At 47.8% G+C, this 12,103-nt stretch overlaps 1 protein-coding gene across 7 annotated transcripts in view; it reads right to left on the bottom strand.

Moving 5' to 3' along the window:
- PHLDB2 (pleckstrin homology like domain family B member 2) overlaps nt 1-12,103 on the bottom strand; it is an 86,415-nt gene that overhangs the window by 63,687 nt on the left and 10,625 nt on the right. For 6 of the 7 annotated variants that reach the window (XM_074597461.1, XM_074597487.1, XM_074597504.1 and 3 more), the window contains exon 1: nt 7,996-8,071. The exons of the other annotated variant lie outside the window; for it this stretch is intronic. The gene's annotated coding sequence lies outside the window, so the exon portion shown is untranslated. Of the gene's footprint in view, nt 1-7,995; nt 8,072-12,103 lie in introns of those variants that run through there. 7 annotated transcript variants of the gene reach the window in all.

Raw genomic sequence — 12,103 nt, 5'->3', positions numbered from 1 at the left:
TCTCCAGCACCGCAGAACTGAAGTTCTCCAGAGCAGATGGTGGGAAACAGCCTGGACAGCTTTTCAACCCAAATTTCATGTTCAAGAGGTTATTTTGTTGACATGAAACATTTACCATCCCTTTCGCCCCCCCTTGGGTCTTCCACCCCATGGAGAGACTCCTTCCCTAATTCCTTCCAGCTTGCCTTGCATCCTCCAAACTCGAAACCCGTGTAGCATCCTAGGTGCCTGCTTTGCCAGGAGCGGGGTTGGGGGGCTGCCCGCGGGACCCCCCATCAGGGCTGTGGCCGACGGGCAGCTGACCCCAGCAAGAGCTAACAGTGGCTCCCTCGCGTGTCAAACTGGCTCTCTGCCTTTTGCCTGCCTATGAAACGTGGAGGGCTAGGACAAAAATCCTGTTAAAACTGGTGCTACCTTGCCTGCTTGGCATATTGCTTGTGTAATCTCTATTAAAAATACCGCACTTCAACCTGAGCTCCCCAGAGAACAAGGAAAAACGTAACTTTTCAGGACATGTTCAACCTGAGACAGAAAACTAGCAACTCTCAACATTTCACACTGTTCTGTAACAGGAGTATAATCATATAATAGAACAGAAAACTAAAATATGGACAACTTGGAATTAAAAGACAGAAAAAAGGGTTCTTCAAAAGAAAGGAAAAAGTATAATTGGATTTCCTGTGTCTCCAACGTTGCTGCTTTATGGTTAAAATAATTGGTAAGATCACCAAAAACCTCATCCTTTCTGTCTCGTAAGATGATGGCTACCACTTAATCAACATGACAAACGTTAAGGAGAGAACAGCCGAGAGGGAAGGGTTTCTATGTAATTGAAAATTCAGTCTTCAATTCAGTTTGGTGAATACCTGGGTTTGCTAATAGCCGAAAGGAAAAATGTCTTTTTTAAGGTTAAATATTTATATGGTTTCAGTTCAAGTTTGAGAACTCATTACACATCCCTCTTCTTAGAGGATGAGAGATCACAGAAGTTGTCACCTAGCAATAATTGGATTTTTGGGGGGAAGAACTTTCGAAAACTCTCCACTGTGTGCATAAACAAGAAACAATTAATGAATTAATGAGCTAAACAAATGAACAGCTCAAAATCCAGAGTTTATCTGCTCTCACAAAATCATATTCTTTCAGATGAGGGTTAAGCAGGGCCTCATGCAACAACCAGCGAGGCTGACTTTCGTTACAGAGCGCATGCCGTGCTCTGCCTTGGCTGGAACGAAGCAAAATTATTTCATCTGGGATTTATAAAGTCATCCAAAGTGAATGTATACAGCATTACCAATCATGTTTCATCTCTACGGTGCCCAGGCCAAATTAAGTTTTGTTTCACTAACAACCAGAAGAAACAGTGATTCACGACTCAAACAGGCGGCAAGTCAAACAAAGGATTCCAGTTTTAAGATATTATAACATAGGGTGGCTTTACAGTAAAAACTCCTTTCCCTTGGCGCTGCAGCTCAACCAAGCCACAGGTACAGCTCTACCCAGCTTTTAGTCCATAGATTCAGGGTGACATTTTCTCAGCACGTAGTTTCTCACCCCTTCCTTTACTTCGGCCGGGGCTGGTACCCACCTCCCTTTAGCAGAGTTTGCTACGGCACCCACTTTGCTCTTACATTACCCACCGAGTGGGTTGCGATGCCTCAGGCATTGCTAAAGTGCTCCCTTAACTGAAAATAAACAGTCAATTTTAAACAGAGCTCTCAAATTCAGCCATCTCTCCTTTAAGGTTTTTCTGCTCTTCGTTGTTCCTTCATTTTCGGTTTCTCGCAAAACATCACCGGTGGTTCCCAGCAGCTCCTGTCCCCTCTCCTGTCTCTGACACTTCTCTTCAGAAGTTTCTCTTCAGAAACTCTGACAGCAGTGTACAGCCACCCACAGAAAACAGATTAAACCCCAAGTAGTGGTGGAGGGCAAGGACAAAACCCCACCATTGCCACCATCCGCACAACACCATTAGGGTTTAATTTGTTCTGAAACAAGGTGGTTTTCAAACTATTAGGGTCTACTTCAACTGTTCCAATAAAACACACACTGTTTTGGAAACAAGAAAGCCTCTTAGATTTTTTCCCCCTGAACTAAATTTGGTGAATGAGTGCCGATGGCTTCGGTGCCCGGAAATTTAACTTTCCCACGGTATAGCACACCTACGTGCATAAATGGACTGCTCCATTACCAAGTTGTTTTACCTTTTTCCTGCATAATCTGAGGACAATGTACTTGCTCCTGATTAAATCAAGCCTGTTTTTTTCCCTGACTTACTTTGCCTATTTGCAAACAAAAGTCTCGATAGGCTCAAACTGATGGGAAAGTAAAACTCACCAGGATCTGTAGTTTACCTCCAAAAACACCTGAGTGTAAACCCATCTTTCCCCAACCCCTTAAAGCTTACTGTCAAACTAAAACAATATATTCACAGAAAGGCACCTGCATAATTTGGTGGAGATTCTGTATCCATAAACTAGCAAACAGACACATCCTTAAGAGCGAGCGCAGCCATCTCTGCCAAAAACTGGCCAACTCGTCAAGGCTGTTACTTAAAGGTCACCTTAAACTTCCTTCTTCATTTCCTCCTCCTCCTCCCCCACAACACAATATACTAGAGACCCTAAACTACAGCTAATTTCCTGCCAGCATAGCCCTGAAATCTGCTCAGTCCCTGCCTTTTCATGGTGTAGGGCTTGCAATACATTGATCCCAGCGGTGCCACTGAGCCTGGTTACAGGCACAGGGTGTTTTAGTTCCCAGAGCTCATAGCTTGGCACCTTCACCCACGCTAAATAAATTAAAAAGCAAGTATCTGTGAATCAGATTTGACTAAGTCACTCCCTTGTAATCCTGCAGGTTTCCGATGTGGAAAAGGGAGCGGCAGAGGAAGTCGCTCTCACGGCTTATCTCTTCCTCTGAGAAAGTATCGCGTTGGATATTGGGGAAGGAGCAGAAAAAGGGCAATTCAGCAACAACAGAAAACACCTTAAATAACTTTATCCCCCTCATAAACCACATCTATTTTACTGGAATAACTAAACTCAACTACTCCAAAAAACACACCCAAATATGACATTTTTCATTATTCTGTCCTACCGTATTAGCATGATTCTATTCTACTTGATAAGGACTGATGTTGTAGGCATTGTCATATCAATTGCCCTTTCCAGTGGATGGAAGCCACATAATCATTTTAATCAGGTCATGACAACTGACAATTTTAAATGTGCATCAAAAATGTAAACATTCATTACCATGTAAATATTACAGTTTGCTGACTACAAATTGAGATTTCACGGAATCACGGAATTTCAGAGTTGGAAGGGACCTCTAGAGATCATCTGATCCAACTCCCCTGCTAAAGCAGGACTGCCTAGAGCACATCACTCAGGACTGCATCCAGGCGAGTCTTGAAAGTCTCCGGAGAAGGGGACTCCACAACCTCCCTGGGCAGCCTGTTCCAGTGCTCTGCCACCCTCACCGTAAAGAAGTTTTTCCATGTATTTGAATGGAACTTCCTATGTTCTAACTTGTGCCCATTGCCCCTTGTCCTGTCATTGGGAACCACTGAAAAGAGTCTGGCTCCATCCTCCTTAAACCCACCCTTTAGATACTTGTAAACGTTCATAAGGTCCCCCCTCAGCCTTCTCTTCTCCAGGCTAAAGAGTCCCAGCTCTCTCAGCCTTTCCTCGTAAGGCAGATGCTCCAATCCCTCAATCATCTTTGTTGCCCTACGCTGGACTCGCTCCAGTAGCTCCCTGTCTCTCTTGAACTGGGGAGCCCAGAGCTGGACACAGTATTCCAGTTGTGGCCTCACCAGTGCAGAGTAGAGAGGGAGAATGACCTCCCTTGACCTGCTGGCCACACTCTTCCCTATGCAGCCCAGGATGCCATTGGCCTTCCACTGACATAAGAGACACTGACTGCTGAGTGCGTCCAAATAAAAATGACAGTGAAAATGTTGAGGCTTTATAACTTTTGTGCCATAATAGCTACTCTTACCTGAAGTTGAAACTGTTAAAGTACACATTTCAATGAATCTAATCTCATTCCAATGCATCTGGTAGGACAAGAGATTAGACTACCTACTCAAACTGCATTATTTTAGTAGACATCACTGCCGCCTCCTTATTTTGCAGTCACACAAACCACTGCTTCATCTGGACTACTTCACTGAGATAAGCTGAGGTGAGATGAAGAGTTAATTCTTTTCTGCCCAAAGAAAAGCCACTGGCAGGTAGAAACATATTAGAAGAGATTTCTGTTAAAACAATGAACTCCTTTCTTCGTGCAGAAAAAAAGGGCTGGCAGAGGGCAAGCCAACCTCAAGTCATGCTCCTCTTTTCTATCTTCATGCCTTTCTGGCAGTTAAACTTAAGAGTCAGTTATCTGACCCAATGACCGATTCATCTCACGCCAGCAATGACGAGCTCCCTGGTATTATTCTGACGCTATTTCATTAACTCCTTTTGTACTGAAAATTTGAGCATGCTCAAAAGATTTGCAAATCGAGACTTAAAAAATTCCCACAGACATGGCAAATAGAAAGCTCTGCTGGTGGCTGGTGGACTATGATTGCTTACATCTCAATGTGCAGACAAACAAAACCCAAAACAACCTAGTCGGTGTAGTAATAAATGCACATAAATACTCTAGACCAATATAATTCCCACTCCTGAAGCCCAGGAAATACAGACTTCCTTGATGTAAAATTTCAGGAAGGGGGCTGAGTGCAAAACAATTATGAATCCAAATCCATACTGTATAGGAGCAGAAATTCTCACTGTACAAGAGCAGAAAGACCCTAAAGAAAAGTTTCTCCTTTTCCATTCTATCTGACATGATAAGCTTGCCCCTAGGATGCCCCGAACAAATTCAATGAGAGTTTGCCATGCACAGCAGGTAGCTAAGTCCAGAAAATCTAGGCAGCTAGAAAAACTAATCAGAACAGCTTCAAAGATCATCTACTGCCTTTTTTCTTTTTTTTTTTTTTTGGCCTTCTTGGATGTCCTTACCATTTTTCCCTGTCTATTGCATTTTCCCATTCTCTCAGGCAACCTTTGCCCACGATCTGCTTTCCTCTGTGCTGATTTCTTTCACTGCCACTTTGTGCCTGTCACTTCCTTTCGTTAATCAGTTCCCTCCAGTGCCCACTTATTCTGACAGTTTCTGTCTCTCTTACTTCGTTTGTCCATTTCTCCTCAATTTGTCTCCCTCCTGAGATGCTTGCCCCATATTTCCAAACGTCCCCTCTAGCCCTTTAACGCTTCTTCACTTCCCAGCACTCTCCGGGCAGCGAGCGTGCCCCCGGACTAAATGCTTCTCATCACACTTGCTTGGCAAAACCACATCATGACAAGCGACAGCTCAAGTGGCATCCGCCGTGGCTGTTGTGCTACCAAGCCACGGGCCTGCCGGCACCAATACAGGCCAGCATTTATCAGCAAGTCCCAGGGCTGCCTTCCCTCAAGCGAGGAATATGGGTACTAGACCTGCAGTTACACCACTTCACATAATTAAACTGACTCCACCTGCATGAGATTTGAGTAAGAAAAATCAAGCCTGGTCACATTTACGGAGTTCACTCCTATATTGCAGTCTCTGGAGGACCTTCTACAGGAGAAAGCTTCCCTTGGATTTCCGTGGCGTCTTGGATGTGCCCCGCTGGTCTAAAACAAAACCTAAATGAACAGCATCTTATCTGAGCACCTGAAACAGGGAGTCGTCTTATAGCTGTTTAGTTAATTCAATGGGAAGTGCTGTTTGCTATACTGCCAGTTACTACACATCAGAATTGTTTAACAAATGAATATGGAGAGAATACATGCCACGTGCAGTGAACACAACATCAGTTCCTTCATAAACAATCACCAGCACCTCCCCCACCCACTTTCATTATTTCAGCTTTCCTCTGGATCGTCAAGTGGAAAAGACAGGCAAGATCTTCCCATCCAAACCCCTTTAGTCCTTCTGATCCAACTCTAGCTTCAAGGCGGACCTGCAATCTTATCTGACCCATCCTCTGCTTCCTATCTAAAAACAAAATACTCCAAATTTTTCATAGTGAACTTTGTTCCTGCCCAACAATGGTCAACTGGTGTCTTTGCATACTTTCAAGGAGCTGGTCGCTAACTGTATCTGATAAGCATAGACACTAACTGATATGGAAAAAATGGAAAAAAAATGACTGCTCTTCCTGTCCTGGTTTCTGACAAAGATTTCCATTCCCTCAGTAAAAACACAGGCACACAGAAGGGTCAATTTAGCGTTTGTCAAAATGGAAGGGAAACAAACTTCTGGTGTGGAAAAGGAACTGCATAAAATGAACAAAAATGGTACTATTGCCTCTGGAAATGATAGGGTGTCAGTATTCGCCTGCCCTAAAAGTATCTCTTCCTCTGTTACCCTCTTAGTTCAGCCTACCCCTTCCCTTGACAGCAAAGGTAGGCACTCTTCCATCTTCTGATTACTTCATCTCCTTTCTCTCCTACATTGCTTCCTTCTGCTGTGGGAAAGCAAGCCTATCCTTTGTGATTCCATTTGGCACCACCATGCCTTACCTCCTCCCATCTCTCTTCCTTCCCTGTGTTAATACCTTATCTTTGGGGACCTTACGTATGAGAAGAGAGAGAAAGGAAAAATTGAGAAGTTCACCAGATGCGTGAACTTGCAAAACTGCCTCTCTCTTATCTCCCTCTTCCCCCCAAAGAGAGGGAAGGTGCAGCACAAAGATGAAATATTCACCATGTTCTGACTGGCAACACGTCCACCCAGCTGCCCTGGAGATGCAGACAGGGAGGATTCGGGCACATACAGAGTCAAGGTGCCCAGGCAAGATGACACGTTGACAAGATGAGCATTTAGGGGAAAAGGAATTGGTGACAAAAGCCATGTGTTTAAGATCACACAAGCACTCTATGTCAGGAGCAGACAGACCATCTCTCGAGCTTTTATGTAAGCACAGCCAGTCTATTTACACTTCTGCACATGGGGAAATTCCTCAGGCAGCTTTGGGGCAGAAGGAGAAAAGATGGGACTGTTGAGTATCCAGCCTGTTCCTCCTTTTCGGTAGCTTTCTGAAAAGCCTCCCGTCTCCAAGCTGAATTCACTACCGAGCGTGTGGCTCTGGGCGACACCGAAGCGTACCCCGGCTCCGGCTGCTGACAGGGCTACACGAAAGGTGACTTCCAAGACCTAAATCTGCCAGAGGGAGACCCCAGCCCCAAACCCCTTGATATTCGCAAGCCAGTCGGACGCAATGCCGGATTCCTGTTGCTCAACTCCAGCGATGCCGAGGCAGCATCCATCCATCCATCCATCATCAGCTCAGCCCTGGGAGAAACCCATCTCCGCCGGGCACAGCAGCCTTCGCACCGCCGCAGGAAGCTCGAAAAGCCACCAGCCTAACAAAGAAGGGCGGACAAAGAGCCCTGTCCTACGGCTTCCCCTCCACCAGGTAGATCATCGCCGACGGAGAACCAAGCCAAGCCCAGCCCCGCGGTTGCCCCCTCGCCTCCTCCGCCCACGGACGCGCGGGGACGGACGCCCCCGCCGCCAGCCGGGGCAGAGGCTTTGTTCGGCGGCGGGGACGCGGCAGCGCCCGCCAGCACCGGGGCCGGGGCGGGGGGGGAGTGAAACACCCGGACAAAGAGGGAGAAGCGACTGGCGCCGAGAGGAAACACGGGGGGAGCCCCGTACCGGGGTCTCCGCCGAGCCGGGCGGCAAGGGGGGGGGGGGTCCCCCACCGCCCCCACCCGTCAGAAACGCGAGGGGGCTGCGGGGGGATGCGTGACACAAAACTCCCCTAAAAGTAGCCAAAACCCGGGGACAGCAGTGAGCAGCTCAGCCGGCGTCAGCCCGGGCTCTGCGCGCCCGGGAGGGACCCTCTCCCCATCCCCGAGAGCGGAGCCGCCGTCGCGCCCCGGCAGCGCTACACCCACCCCGCGGGACGGCGCTTCACACCCCCCTAACCCCTCCCGGCCCCGCACTTACCGCCACCGCCGCCTCCTGTCGCCGCTGCCCCCCGCGCATCCCGCTGCCCGCCCGGCCGCCGCCGCCTCCCGCCTCCCCCCGCCGCCGGGAGCCGCCCCCCGCACGGCAGCCAGCGCCGCCCCGCGCAGGGCTGGGGCGTGGGGCACCCCCCGCGGGCGGAATGGTTCGCTCCCCTCAGGCCGGGGTCGCGGCGGCGGGGCGGCCGAAGGGGAGGCGGAATGGGGGGGGTGTGTGTGAAGGTGGACGGGGCGGAAAGGGGGAGAGGCGCGCAGGGAATACCGACAGCGTGGGGTTGCGGGGGGGCTGGGGCGACGATGCATAAATATGAATCGCCTGGCAATTTCCTGCCTGCGAGATTAGCTGAGCAAACAGGGCGGCTCTGGGAGGGCGCGGGCCCGGTTTCCCTCGCCTGGGGCTGGGGGGGTGCCATTACCTGCCTGCGCCTTCCGTCCTCCTCCTCCTCCTCCTCATCCCGAGGGCAGCCCTGTCGGAGAGGGGGCTGCCCTCTGCCCTCCCAACCCCCGAGGGGAGCCGCGTTGCCCCTCTACCCTGGTGGGGTGTCACTGCCGCTCGCCCCAGCCCCGGGGTCACCAACCTGCTGCCCCCTTTCAGAAGCCTTACTGCAACTTAGTCTTACCTGAAAAAAATACACATGTGCATGTATGTGTGTATTATAGATACATATATATGTGTATTACATTTATACATATATATGTATATATACACACATATATGTGTATTATATGTGCATATATATATTTGTGTGTATATATATTATATGTGTATTATATACATACACACATAAATATCATAAATCATAGAATGGTTCAGGTTGGAAGGGCCCTTAAGGATCACCCAGTTCCACCCCCCTGCCATGGGCAGGGACACCTCCCACTAGACCAGGCTGCTCAAAGCCCCATCCAGCCTGGCCTTGAACACCTCCAGGGATGGGGCATCCACAGCTTCCCTGGGCAACCTGTTCCAGTGCCTCACCACCCTTATGGTAAAGAGTTTCTTTCTAATATCTAATCTAAATCTCCCCTCTTCCAGTTTAAAACTGTTACCCCTCGTGCTATCGCCACGCTCCCTGATAAGGAGTCCCTCCCCATCTTTCCTGTAGGCCCCATGTATACACACGTAGGGCCCCCAAAAGACTCCCGTCCTGGCCCCGTGCATCAGCAAAGGATTCACGCAGTTGGCAGCTGCCACCACCAGCATTTTGCTGTCCCACAGCGGGGAGCGGAGCCACTGAGCCTGGCCGAGCCTCGATGGTGGGAGTTTGAAACCAAAGCAAGGGTACATGCCTCGCCTGTCCCCTGTTTGGCGAGTGGCTGGGGGTGCGGATCCAGAGCCCTTCAGGGGTCCCCGCAGAGGCAGCGAGGCTAACCGCTGGCTTGCAGCTGTTCCCAAGGAGAACAACAAGGGCAAAGAGCTTCCGGGGAGGTGCCGTCGAACCCCCAGGATCAGTGTGTGCTGGGAGCCCCGGGGCATTTAACGAACCTTCGCTTTCTGAGTGCACATAGAGTGTCAGCTTGGTAAGAGAAACGCCAGTGATGAGATGCGAGCCAGCCTGCAGGGCTGTGCTCAGGGCAGCAAGCCAGAGTGTCCTGCCTAGCGATCTTGTTCCGTGCTGTGTGGCCCCATCACTCCACCTTTCCCCATTTGTTTCCCACCAGAGGAAATTCAGGGATCCCAGCACGTACCTGCAGCCCAGGGGTCCTGTGGCATGAGTGGAAGCTCGGAGATCTAAACCGCTGTCACCATCACTGACTGTTCCCACCAACCACGGGGAAATAGGGTTCGTCGTGATCTGGTTCCTGCCTTGCATATTCCAGGGGATATTTTACTTGCCTAAAACCGTTACTTTACCACAATATAAACTTTGTAATAACTCATTAAAATCTGGAGTCTGTATAGTAACACCCACAGTACCAGAGAATATTAAAAAAATAAAAAATTGCCTTGGCTGTCCTGGTGTCTACTGTGTTTTATGTATAAAAAGACAAGCTTTTGAGACTAATTACCCTAATAGGCCAAAATCTAGATGAGTTGTTCTTCTGTGATGCCCCCACAAATATCCGAGTGCTTCATGTACTCCCAGTGTTGAACCTGGCTCCTCTGTTGTGTTCACTGAACAATCAAGGAGTACACACAGTTAAAAAAATAAAGGCATATATGCCTAACGAATGCAGAGTTAAGAACATGCCCACAGCTAGAAGAGGCGAGAATGACTTTTAACCCTGCCACAGCCAGAGCCAAAAGCAGCCAGCCTTCCCTTCGTCTCACATGATCTTCCTTTCAAGTGGGAAAACTGTAAGTAATAGTCTGCAAAAATCTCCCTAGGGAAAATGATGCCTATTAGTACAGAAAGGAGTAACTTTGCACTTGCGGTTAAACTGTTACTCCAAAGGACTTTTGATACGCTGGCTGAAATGTTCCTTTAGTTCCTACGCAGTAGGTGAGGTGGCAGCAAAGTTGGATCAGGCAGAGCATGTGTTTCCTCTCATACATGTATGCTGGGAAAATTTTATCTGAGTCAGGGTCATCTGTTTCTTGGCAGCAAAGGAGAGAAAAATAAGAAATAAAGCTTATTTCTCAAATAACAAGAGGTACTCAAAACCAGCCATAGCTGAGGCCCTAAAATAACTCGATAAGTTGGAATGTCTAGCAGGCAAGAGTCTGGCATTTTAAAAACAAACAAACAAAAAAACTCTCTTGGACATTTTATAAGTAGGAAATACTTAAAACTTAGCAAAAAAAGTGAAACTCCAAAAAACAAAGAGCTGAAAACTCTTGTTGGAACAAAAGCAACAATACTACTATTAAAGAAAGTCAGGAAAAATGGTATGGAAACTTGCACAAGAGCTACAAGGCGTAGATGGGTTCAGCAGTCCAGTTAGCTAGCTTTAAGTGTTTTCATGGCAGTTGCACGGCTACATCAACTGTATTGCATATCATAGAGGCTTTCAAAGTTCTCCACCCCTGAGTATGCAAGCATGCCCAATAAAAGTTTTGTTTCCATGGTAATTCATATAAGTAGAAATCAAATGCTGGCATGTTTGCAAAAAGCATGCTTTAATCAGGAGCATTGAGAATGTTAATAAAATACTTCAGTGCCGCGCTTCTGTAACAGGGAAGGCGAGATCACTTCAGATACTTCAGAACTGAAGTCACCACTGAGCAGGCACCCACAGTCACAACCTCTGCATTACTTGGTCCCTCACCTTTACAGATTTTATCCACTTCAGGTGTGGACATGACTGCATTTCTGTCAAATGAGCCAGAGCCCACAGCCGGGAGTTGGTTCAGGCTTTATGCTGCCTGCAGGAGGAGAGACAATACCCAGCCTGACAAAGTCAGTTGAGATAAAGCTACCCATTTATGACTGGGTGTAACTACACCCAGTCTTTTCTTTGGTGGCAAAACTGGTCTGGTTTCTTCCTTTTCCTGCCTTAACTATTCATTTGGGTTCCCCATCTGTAGTTTGTGACCTTCTTTGGTGGCCTGACGCAGTTATTTGTGAAAACCAGATCAAGGAAATGATCCAGGTGAAACCTCTTCCTCCCCTGCACCTCTTCCCCTTCTGAAAAAGGTCCAACAAGTACTTGCGTTAGAGTGACTGATGAGAAGAGGAACACCATAGATCTGAGCAGCAGTGCTTGAGACCGAGCCTCCATTTCTTGAACCGATGTCACCAGTGGATTATTAAATTGCACTCTTTGTGAAAAAACATGTCACAACAAATGCAGTCCTAAGGATTCAGTGCTTTCCAGCGTGTAACCAGAGCATTTTGAACTACTGCCTCAGTGAAAAAACCCAGCTGTTGCTTGCCGTTGCAGAATAAAACTACGCAATTATTTATAGCTTGAAAATAATAACAATGGTCACAACCAGAACTTCTGGTGAAACTTCAAAGCAAGCGGTGATTCTTCTGTTGCAACTTCCTCGGAGACGTTTGAGGCAGTGTAGCAGGCTGGATTCTAGGTACTGGAAGAAACTTGATTTTTAGGGCTTGTTGGGAATCTCTGCAAAATAAAAAGGCAACCTGGAGCATGACTGCATTCATCAGTACCATTCCGGTGAAAAAAATCATGCCCAATAGTTACAC

The sequence above is a fragment of the Larus michahellis genome, chromosome 1, assembly GCF_964199755.1.
Source record: "Larus michahellis chromosome 1, bLarMic1.1, whole genome shotgun sequence".
NCBI lineage: Eukaryota > Metazoa > Chordata > Aves > Charadriiformes > Laridae > Larus > Larus michahellis.
This window is presented reverse-complemented; position numbering and strand designations above follow the sequence as displayed.